The sequence below is a fragment of the Ambystoma mexicanum genome, chromosome 6p (genome assembly GCF_040938575.1).
Source record: "Ambystoma mexicanum isolate Mex_15411 chromosome 6p, UKY_AmexF1_1, whole genome shotgun sequence".
Taxonomy (NCBI): domain Eukaryota; kingdom Metazoa; phylum Chordata; class Amphibia; order Caudata; family Ambystomatidae; genus Ambystoma; species Ambystoma mexicanum.
The window spans coordinates 1,260,414,356-1,260,425,714 of record NC_090935.1 but is presented as its reverse complement, the minus strand read 5'-3'; the positions used below and the strand labels follow the sequence as shown (position 1 = coordinate 1,260,425,714).

At 46.6% G+C, this 11,359-nt stretch overlaps 1 protein-coding gene across 1 annotated transcript in view; it reads left to right on the top strand.

Moving 5' to 3' along the window:
- The first annotated feature begins 479 nt into the window (after positions 1 to 479).
- GCNT1 (glucosaminyl (N-acetyl) transferase 1) overlaps positions 480 to 11,359 on the top strand; it is a 193,759-nt gene continuing 182,879 nt past the window's right edge. The window contains exon 1 of the mRNA XM_069625918.1: positions 480 to 863. The gene's annotated coding sequence lies outside the window, so the exon portion shown is untranslated. The remainder of the gene's footprint in view (positions 864 to 11,359) is intronic.

Genomic DNA, 11,359 nt, shown 5'->3' with positions numbered 1-11,359 from the left:
CATGGGGTGGGGGTAGCCACCGGACTTTTTGTATTCACTCTGCCTTCATAAAGAAATTATTTCTGTTACAGAAAGCATTTCTTTGGAAATGCAGAGTGAGTTCAAAAAGAAAATGTAAAAAAAAAAAAAATACATGTGGTCGCGGCCTCCCGCACCGCAGGGGTTGCAGGGGCCCCTGTTACGCCATTGGTCCTGGCACATCCTGAGTGTGATATCCGCTGGCACAATTGGGTTACTACTGTGCTGGGTGACCCTCCCAAGTTTCGTCGGCATCTCCGGTGTGAAGTGCGCATTTCAAAGCTCAAGCGTGACTCCTTTAGAGAGATGCTTTTGAACTACACGTTTAATTTCCCTTTAGTAACATTCCATACTATTCCAAGAGAAGTTTTCGCTCCATTTCAGGGCAGCGCTTTTCGCAAAGATACTGCCAACAAGTTTGACGGCTGGTCTGAAGGTGGATAACACAGAACTGTGGCGGGCGGATTCTCTAGGGGGCGCCCCCTCCGCGCCCTGCGCTCTCACTCCCCTTCCCCCTCCTACTCTCCCCCACCCCCAGAGGTGGTGGAGTTGCTAGTCAGCGGAGAGGGAAGGGAGGGGTCTGCTGCTGCGAGCTGACGTCTGTGCAGGGCGTCGTGGGTCCGCTGCCCGGGGCACGCCTGCGAGGCGGGGCCTCCCCCAGAAGTGGCTGGCTCCTGGCACCGAGCAGAGGCGGGGGCGGCGCTCCCCCGGCAGGGCACCGCGCTTCAGGGATCGGCCTGGCCTGCAGAGGGAGAAGGAGGAAGCCCTGTCGGAAGATACCACCCTGCCCTCTGTAGAGCCCGGGCAGACCGCGCCGATGAACGGTCCCCGGACAGCACTTTCAGGTAACGTTCCCTTGCCTCCCTCCACCGCCTGTGAAGTAACTGGCCTCCCTTGACTGCTCTGCTGTCCACGGGCGACTGCGCACCAGCTCCCGCGCCGTTTTCTACTTTGTTTTGCCCACCCATGCCCTCTAACCAGTGTTCGTGCGAATAACTCACGCAAGTAAACTTTTCTCACTTTGTTGCTTTGACCCCCCAGCCCTCCCCGTTTTTGTATCGAGTCTACCACTGTAAGACTACGTGTCCCATAATGCTGAGGGGCTGCTCCGAATGCCCTCAGAATATCACTGCGTTACAAGGTAGTAACACTTTCAGCTTTTGAAGGCGTGTGTGTGTGGCGCGTTACGTTGTTCAGTAAAGGGGCCCAGAATATGTTAATTTACTTTTATTTGTAGTGTTTAAAATAAGTGATTGATAGCACCTTACACAGCATCCTGGTTGGGTCCTTTTACAGGGCTGACTAAGAGTACAGGTGGACCGAGCACGCCCCCTTCTATGCTTTTTGAGCGATGAGTCAGTCACTTGGGCCAGCCGAGTGTTGAGAGGGCAGTGTCCATTTAAGCGTGCAATAAGAAACCCCCTTACCCAGCGACGTCTAATGCTTGGCTGCAATTACTGGTTACAGTGTATAGCGTTTATCTGTTTTTAGCCCTGGGGTTTTCTTCACACCACATCTCCATGCAAAAATCCAGCGCTGCCCACAGGGGCGCAAGGGGAAGTGGGGCAACGGGGCATTTGGCCCGCAGGCTGGGCTGTGGCCCATTGGGCCAGAACTCCAAAATGTAAAAGAAAAGAATTTGAAAAATATGAAATCCTTGACAATGTAACCTGCCACGCAGGAACTGAGTGCAGGGAAGCCTGTATATGCAGGCATTATGATATGATATGATGATATGATATGGCATTTGTAACGCACCTATACACAAGTGTTTCAAGGCGCGAATACCATTCGAGGTCGAGGTATTCTTCTTGATATCCGCAATGTTGCACAGGTGCCTGGGTAGCCCCCACAATGAGTCTGATGGAGGGAGATTGAGGCAGCAAGGGCATTTTCATACCACCCAGTGACAATGTGTGCATTTAAATGACAGATTCTGTGACCCTGGATGGTAATGTTGGAGCCACTGCATCCCATGCACCATTGGTTGGTCTATGACAATCCACAGCAGTTTATCATAGTGCCTACTTGCCAAAGAAGTAAGGGTGCATATCTTATTAGTTTGTCCTCTTGTTGATTCTTTACGAATGCTACCCCTGTGTTCTGGTGAATTTCTTGATCACCAATGTGTTCATACAAAAAGAGCGCCCTGAATAGCACCCATTGAGGTTACTTATATAGTGGTTATAGAAATGGCTGTTGGACTGTTTGTGGTACTTTTGGACACAGTTGAAAAACACGCATAGGAGGATGTAATATTGAGGTATTCTTGGAAGACTACAAACTAAGGGGGGTTATTCAGACCAACAGCAGAGGTGGTATTTCTGGAATACCTCCAATGCTATTTCAGAAATTCCGCCTCTGATGGTGTTTATGTAAAAAGGCATCAAATTGAAGGGAGAAGTGGATTATGTACAGTAGTGGCTCATATCAATACTGTTTATTTTCCTAATGCACAAAAGTGTTCCTTCTGGCCCTTATATGCATTATAAGAGTAAGGTGGTGAGAGGAGGGAATCAGAGATATCCACTTTTTTTTCCCCCCCTCTACATGGCCCCTTGTATAATCGTTTTTCACTCTATTAAAGGGAAGCACTTGTGCTTCCATTCTGTATAGCAAAAAGAAAGATTTAAAGAATGTGGTACCAGTTTGGATTTGTTACCATCGCCTTCCAGGTAAAAATAGATGGAATTTCTGAAAAAAGTATGCCTAAAATACCACCGTCAGTGTAATTTCCCAAATGCTGACAATTTTACCGTTCCCATCCAACTCTATATGAGCCCCTGAAGTCTGTGATCCTTTTTCATGGTCTTGTCCAGAACACTCTTTGTGACCAACAAAACACACATGCACATCAACTCCAGATTCAGATACATAGATACAAAGTCACATGAACATAGATGCATCCTTCAACCTACACGTTACAGTGTCACAAATACACTCAAAACACATTACCCCAGTTAATAAAACACACCCACACTTCATCTTATTTCAAATCTCACATAAATGTAATAGGTTGCTGTTGCACCCTCTCCATCACCAGTTTCAAGGCGTATTCCCTTTGTTCTCTCTGCTTCCGTGAGTTGAAATATGCAACTGACTTTCCAACAAGTGCAATTTAGGATGGGGAAGCGCCTGCGTGGGTCCGCCCACGCCTCCGATAATGAAGAAGAAGCAGCATAAAGAAAGATGCGCCCCCATGTCATCTTTCGCTCTGCATCATCCAAGTGCTGACCCTATACTCAAAATGACCAGCAAGACTCTGACCACGACTTCTTGTCATGTCTGGCACAGCCTGACTGTCAAATCAAGGTGGTCTACTGTCTTAACTGTAAGCCAGGGCAATGGAAGGTGGTGAGGGGCAAGGAATTGAGTGGTGTGATGGGCAATTAAAGGGCTTGAGTGGCAAGGAATTGGTGACTGAGCAATGCAGGCAAGGGAAGGGGGTGCAAGACAGCTAAAGGAAGGGGATTGAGTTAATAGTTAACGGATGGATCAAAAGGGGAATGGAGCGCTGAAAGTGGAAAAAAAAAAAACAGGGGGCATTGAGAATGTGGTAAAGGGAAGGATACCGGAGGCTGATGGGTAAAGATAATAGGGTAAATAAGATTGAGGTACACTTCTGGAATGGTAGGTTCGAAGGTTGACTGTTGCTTAGGTCGATGTCTAACCTACATGCCATTGCACCCGATTGGGACTGGCTTGACCCCCTTTCTTTCATTTTACTAGGTGATGCATGCTTGTGTTATGAATATATGTTTAAATTACTTCTTGTCTTAGAATTTTTCTGGTTGCTTTATCATGTGACTTGGTGCTTTGAAAGTACACACAATTGTACAGACTTATGATTGTAGTACGTTTTCATTATAATCTTGGTCTGTTTCTCTGATGTCTTTGCCTCTGGATACAGACAATTAATGGGCTTCCCCCTTGTAGATATATTTCTGTTTTAGAAAACCATATTTATTGAACAGTATACTAGTTTATCCCTTGAATAACTTTGCAGAAATCATTTTATTTTTTTCTAATATTGAAGTTGGAACAAGTGACAATGACGTCACCCCTGCTTTGAGTTTGCAGCATTTGGAACCGGGGAGACAGGGTTCAAATCCCCACCTTTTACAGTTACACTTTATACATTATGCGATCCTGAGCAAATCACTTTTCATCACTGTGCCTTATTATCCTTAACTATCTGTAGCGAGAGCCTCACTCGCATGGGGTTATACTCTATCATGTTGCTCTATAAATCATACTTTTAACAATTTATGTTAATCACACTGGTGAGGAAGCAGGATTACAAGTGAGGCTCTTATGTTGTGGGAGGTGGGCGCACAGGGTCCAGGTATGAATCTTGTGTTGTGAGCCGGGGAGGCAGGGAGCCAGGTATGGGTATTTTGCTACAGACAGCTCAAGTTTGGCTGCGAGAGCAAACCCAGACCCCCTCTGGTTCAGAAATGGCTCTGCTCTACCAATGAATTCTCTAGCTTCGCCCTCTCTTTACATTGTTCTAAAACCACACACAGGATGGGATGGGAGGAGATGTTGCCACTAGTTACAAAATATAACACATTTAAAACTGGGCTCAAATCCCAGCTTTCCAATTCCACTTAATTTAGTTATGTCTGAAGTGAGATTATTTCCAGGGTCCGGGTCCTGGTCTCAACCTATCTGCTGAAAAATATGTTGCATAAAAGGCAAGTAAGGCTATTATATATACTTGGGAATGTGTGGGAAAGGGAGCAGTTGGTATTCAGATGACGTGTTCTGGATTGGGGCAACTGAACTGTGGGGTAGGGCCATTCCACTATGGGCCAGAAAAGTAAGCCTGCCCCATAGGCCAAATGTTGGAAGCCCTCCCCTGACTGCCCACCGTTCGCCTGAGTTTACAGACCACACAATAGGTGGAGTGCTACACTTGCAGAATGATACAGGTTGTTTTACAGGTGTGTGTTCTTTAGAGAGCTGCAAGGTTCCATCTTGTGTTGGGTGTTCACTTGTCCCTGGGGGGCATCCACGCAGGCTACTTTGCAGGGTACCTTTTTAAAGAGGCAGTATAGTTTACAGCTATATCAGTTTTTTACTTGTTGGGTTTAAGTTAGTTCAGGATTTCAGTCTTGCATCACTTAGTATTCTGGTACTTGTAGTCCTACTGTCAAAAAGGGAAACTTGCACTAAAAGCTCATTACTTGAATTTGAAATGACGCGAAGTATAAGTCAGGATTTCCAGAACATCGACTGTTTTTGCATAAATACATGTGAATAATTGACATTGGGTGAGTAGTGGCTTTGGTTTCTTACCTGAAATTCCAGGCAAATTGCCTCAGGAGATGTGGCACAACCTATTAAGATTATTTATCCCAAGGTGGCCAGGTACGCCCCCATTCACAAAACTAGCCGCTTTGTCTTGCTGTGACTTTATATGCTAATTGGACTTTGTATTTATATTTGTAGGACCTGCTCCCACAGTGGTGTGCTCTAGCACCTTGAAGTGTCTCTTGTGCTAGATGAAATTACTAATGAAGATCTCAGATCAAATAACCAGACAGACTCTCAAGAATATGGCAAAGTACTACTTTATTCTCAATTTAGTAAGGCAGGGCAAACTGGTGGACGTCGGAGTGATGCTTGCACACAAACTTGTTTACACAGAGGTTTTATACCCTAATATGTGTCATTTATGACATCCTATGTGCCAAACTGCAAAACCTGTTGACTGGTGGGAGTGGTTAGGGGAATATATCTACTTATAGAATACACGTAGGTTAGTACACCATTGGCTGCCTTTTCTGTAAGGCACGCCTCAAACTACCTCTAAATACGTGTAATACTAGTTAAAGCAAACAAAATGGCAGCGGACTGGTCTGTGCAACATTGTATAACGGGTTGACCCATAGACCCACTGATGGGTTGGCATTCCCACCCGACCTTGGACTTTCGGCTTGGCTAGCAGAATTTACGCAAAACGAAACCCAGGTGCTTAAGCCACGTCAGATTACTCTCCACTTTCCCATTAGTCCATCATCTCTCATCATGAGCCTGTTTCCCATCTGCAGTTGACCTTGTAGTCTTCTCTCTTTTCTGGTACATTCAAGGGAGTGTAAGAGCATCACAATCTTCATCCACAGCTTAATGAATAGCCCTTGTTTTTGACTTCTGAATCACGTGTGAGGAGACCGCAAATGTGTCAATTTGGAAGCATCCTTCATTCCAGGCCAACATAGACTCCCCTTTGTTCTGCGCGCAAAGCTAATTCTCAAACATCTTACTCTGCACCCCTGGTTTATTTCTGAGGTAGCTCGATTGCATCTTTACACAAGTCGGGATCCATTTTCCTATCATGGCCGTCCTTGCCATGCTATATTTTCCATAGCAAGCTTCTATACGTCTCATCTATCTTGCGTTGCTGCGTATTTACTTATTGATCAGCAAGATACTCTATTTTCTTTTGCATACATTACTTCGTACATGTTTCTCGTCACTTCAGTATCTTCATATCGTTTCTGGATGTCTTGGTTCATCTTCTTCATGACAACACTCTTCCCTCGTCAGATTTCACTCAGCACTACACTATGTCCAGTGGTGCGCGCCGACATTCTTCTTCGTGATATCCTTCCACTCTTGTGGGAGGATATATTCGATACGCTTGTCTGAGGGCATATTTTCTTTCGTACACTCAGTGCGGTATATGCATAACACATGGGGTCCCATATAGAGCCCTTCTCTTGCTGTTCCAGTAGGTTGGCAGTGAGGTGTGGGAGTTAGGGAAAGTGCGTCCACCTGCTCCTCTACAGTTGAATGTCATGCTACGTGCGCCTGCTGCTTCTGTGAGTTACCCCGCCCTCCCCTCCTCCCCTTGGTCCTGTTCGTGCCTTCCTGGTGGTGCCTAGCCAGGGCTTAAGGCACGCATGACGTGCAGGCATTTCCCTCTGCCAGCGTCGGTACAGTACATCCATGTGCAGGGTAACCACTTGGATAACGGCTGCAGCTTGGTGTTGCGGCCGTCAACAACACTGCCAAAGAGCGCCGTTGCAAAAAGAAACTAAAGCGGGTGGCTAATTCTGAACGAGCGACCCTGCAGTGCTCTGTGCAGCAGCGGCGAAGCTACCTCCTGCACCAGGCATCGTAGCGACTTGTTAGTTGGGAGATTATGTAAAGGCACTGTGATGAGCGTCATCTCAAAACCGAATTCTACCAGCATAACCAGGGAGCAATTACTGCTTTCACGCCTTTTAGCAATGTCCCTATTTTAATATACTTGATTTCTCATTTCCATCTTTTCCCCTTGTGAGCTGTTTCCCTTTCTGGGGGTTAATCGTGCTTGTGTGGAAGGCAGCAGCTTCTTGTTCTTCTAGATTTGTATCCATCAGCTGTGATTTTTGGATACCGAGGCTTGAGCCTCATTACTCCACCTTCTCGGATTGAGTATGTAGTCGTGGGTTTGTATTCTTCTTGGTCTGTGTGGTCTTGTCACAGTAGGGCTGGTTTCACAGGGTCTTCGCAGTGATGGGCCGCGGGTAGCGGTCGAAGGGGTTTGCAGTGGTGGCAGTGAGTCTTCTGATCAGAGGGTTCGTGTTCTGATCCAGTCCTTGGCAGAAATTCTTACTCAGCTTCGCTAGATGTTCGTCCAACATCTCGATGTCCAGGTCTCTGTGAAGGTCTGCTATCCTTGTGAAGATTGGAGCTCCAGATGATATCCGCAGGGCCTTGTTCTGGACTATCTGAAGACTCTTCCGGTGTCGCTCATGGCAGGTCATCCATGCTGGGGAGGCATACGTCGGGGTTGGTCTGATGATCGCCTTGTAGACGTTGATCTTTGTCGGGAGGGGCATGGACTTGCTCTTCAGGAGTGGGTACAGCGCTGCCATCTTTCATGTTGCCTTCTGCTGAGTATTCTCGATGTGGCTTTCCCAGTTGAGTTTGCTGTCCAGGGTCACGCCGAGGTAGCGGCTGCTGCTCTTCCATTTGATGGTCTCTCCGTTGAGGCTGATGTGTGGGTGCGCCTTGATCTTCTTTCTGGTGGACATTGTTGCGGTTGTCTTGCTGGTGTTGAGTTCTATCCTCCAGTCGCTGTACCACTTCGCAATGGCAGCAGTGAAGAGCTGAGTGTTTAATTGAATCTCTCGATGCCTGCCATGTGCACGTCCTCATCTCGGTGACAAGGGGTGGCGTCGGTGCCGTTCAGCCCCTTCATTTTTTTTGCACCCAAGTAATATTCTGCTGCTTATTTTTTTTACGTCTTTTTTACGTCTTGCAGGCGAAGAGAAGAGCAGCCTTTTAGGACCTGTCATTACCTTATAAAATAGGCTTTAATCAACTGTAAGAAATGCAGCTGAACTGGTCCGGGAACCACTTTTTTTTTTTTTTTCTTCGTATTCCTTTATTTCTAAAGACACTCGCCAGGTACTTTTAGTGCTGCTCGCTGTTTAAACAAATGTCATTGATTTATGACAAAGTGGCACACAAATGCGCCGTGGAGTTCAACTTAACCACCCATACGAAACCCTCAAACTCTCTTCACGTTTAAACTTAATGGCTTCCTTCCTTTGGTGACTGACCCTCTCCGCTACACACTGACGGAAGAAACAATACACCCACCCACCTCAAGCTCTTGTCATCTTCCTGTGATATGGGACACAGTGACCTAAACAGTCTGCAGCAGGTTGCTAGGCAAGTTTTAAGACAAATTAAATTCTGATTAGCATTTTTTTTTTAAAATGAAACGGTTCAAATGGTCGTCCGGCTAACAAAAGTAACGAAAAAGCGAACTCGACATTCACAAAAAATACCTTTTTATAAAAGGGTAACTAATTCTGTGGTTGGGCCCCAAGCCTCGGGTGGGGGTATTGGAGGGGCAACTGCTGGCCCTATATTTTATTATATGCTTTGCATGGAACAGGCTGCATTTTTATTTATTTATTTATTGTACCCATCTAACGCCAGCCTCGCGATATACAGGAGCTGCTTCTTTTAATCCCCTCTTTGCCTTTCCGGGTAGTTCCATTACATTACCATATGACTGTATCCCCCTCGGCGCTGGTCACCTGGCCAGTGTCCAGCTCTTCAACATTTTAGCACCACTTTGTCGTTCTAGCACGTTGGCTTTGTTTGCTTTGTTCATTACAGTGGTGGGGACCCCGCCTTGGAGTATTCTTAGCTGCAGGGCCTGCCTTAAGGCGGGGCAGCCTAGGTGACTGCCCGGGTCGCCATTAACCCCTGCCCCCGCCATGACCGCTCATCAGAGTCTTTCAAGGTCTTCCCTCGAGCTGGCGTGCTGGGAGAAAGCGCAGCAGATGCCCTATAGAAATTAATTTCACCCCGCTCTCGGGAGCGGAGTATGACTAATCCACTTCTGGGGCACCAGTGGTCTAGGGATGAATATCTGTTTCTAAACCATCAATTAGCCCCACACCTCTAGTACACCAGAATGGATCGGAAACGCAAGTAAATAATAAGCCTCGTTGTCCAATTTTGGTAACGTGCATGGAACGGCAGACTTGTCTCTGCAAGGTCGTTGGTTAGTTGCAACACAGCGAAAATACACTTTATAACCCAATGATAAAAGGCACTGCCTAGTCAAGTTTGTATAAAAATGTCTACTTTATTATTATTAACAGACAGTTCTAGCACACTAAAAAATACAACCCACACTGTAAAGGAACACAGAGGACAGACAGTTTCAAAGAAGGAAAAGGGGTGCACTCTGGATACTGACAGGAGGGTAAGTCTATATAGTAATTAATTGCAATTGTTAAAGGATACTTGGTTTCAACACAAAGGGAGGAATGGGTCATAAAATATCACTAGTGGCCTTCGGCGAAGGACCAGGCGCACAGAACCACAAAGTACTTTGTGCTTGTAGAAGTTTTGGTGCTCGACAGTGTAGAGACGGTTTCAGGGCTCTTTGCAGCTTCTGTGACAGAGTTCAATATGGGAGACAGCTGAGGGTAGGTTGGCCTACACAGCAGCACAGGGTCAGGAATCGCTGTCTCTGCTTGTCGGCAGTTCTGAAGCGCTTGTCACGGCTTTAGCGATTGCAGCATAACCTTCAGCAGTGCAGTTGGTTGCAACTCGAGGGGCTTGACTGGCTCGAAAATGTCTTATGGCGGTAGATGCTTGTCGATGCACTCCTCCTACCTTCTTCACTGGGCTTGTGTCGTCCTTTAAGGCGAACGTCCCAAAGCTGAGGAGAGTGTTGCAGGCAGCTGCCTTGTCTGTGGTTTGTTTCAGAGACTCTCTGACACTTCCACTTAGGAAGCAGAGCTTAACTGGGCACGCTGTGTGCTCACTGATTACAGGTTCTGGAGCTGCGGGAGGGTCTGCTGGATTCAGGATCTCCCTCTGTTCCCTGGCAGATGTTGAGGGGAGGGATCTTGCTTCCCTGTTGGAGGTCCTGGCCTTCCTTCACTGGCGGAAGATGTAAGACAGATTGTACTTTAAGCCAGGATCCAATACTGATTTCTTCTTGTTACTCTTTGCAAAGTGTTCAGATGATGTGCCCTAAAGAAGGGTTCAGCCCTCTTTTAAAGCCAAATGGGCCACAGTGATTAGTTAAGCCAAGCCTACCTTAATGAACCAATCCTGGGCCCCCACCAACTATCTCCTGTGTCTCACAACACAAGTGCTTTGCAACAGAAAAGGTAGTGTGAACACATGTAATACTAAGTCCCACCCATCTTCCTGTCTGTTGTGGATCAAAGGGTCTCTGGTTAATTGAGCTCTCTGTGCTTCCTGATTAAAGCAGCAGATCCCCCTTGAAGCTGTGGCATGACCAGAATTCTGGCCTCTGTAAACCACATTCTCGTACTTTTTTTTTTTTTTTTTTTTTTTTTAATGGGGTATCCCTGCAGGGATGAATACTTTAAACAGCTGTCCCAGTAATGCCAGTTCACTGCCCTTGATACTACCTCTGCAGCCAGGCCCTACGTGGGCCTGTTGGAAATATACTCTATTAGAATGCTAATTATGTTAATCAATGCCACTGTTCTACAGGGCGAATCCATGGAATCTTTGTGAGTTAATGAGGCGAGGCTGGTCATGGCAGGAGGAAGGTTTTTGTTTTTCCCCCTCCCCCTTCTGAGAGGACGGGGTGTACTCTTGGCTGTCATATCCCATTTTAAATATGACGGGGGACAGTGCCTGTAGGCTGTGTCCACCTGTAGTACACGGGTCTATGTGGGTGTCATGCAGTGAGCCTAGGAAAAGTTGTGCGGATTAGCCCCATACATTTTCCGGAGGCTGATCTACCATCAATCAATTCCATATAGAATTTTTAAAAAGCCAGGCAACGCACACCCACCCTGCGTTGAATTCCTCACACAGAGCACATTTAGGCGCTGCG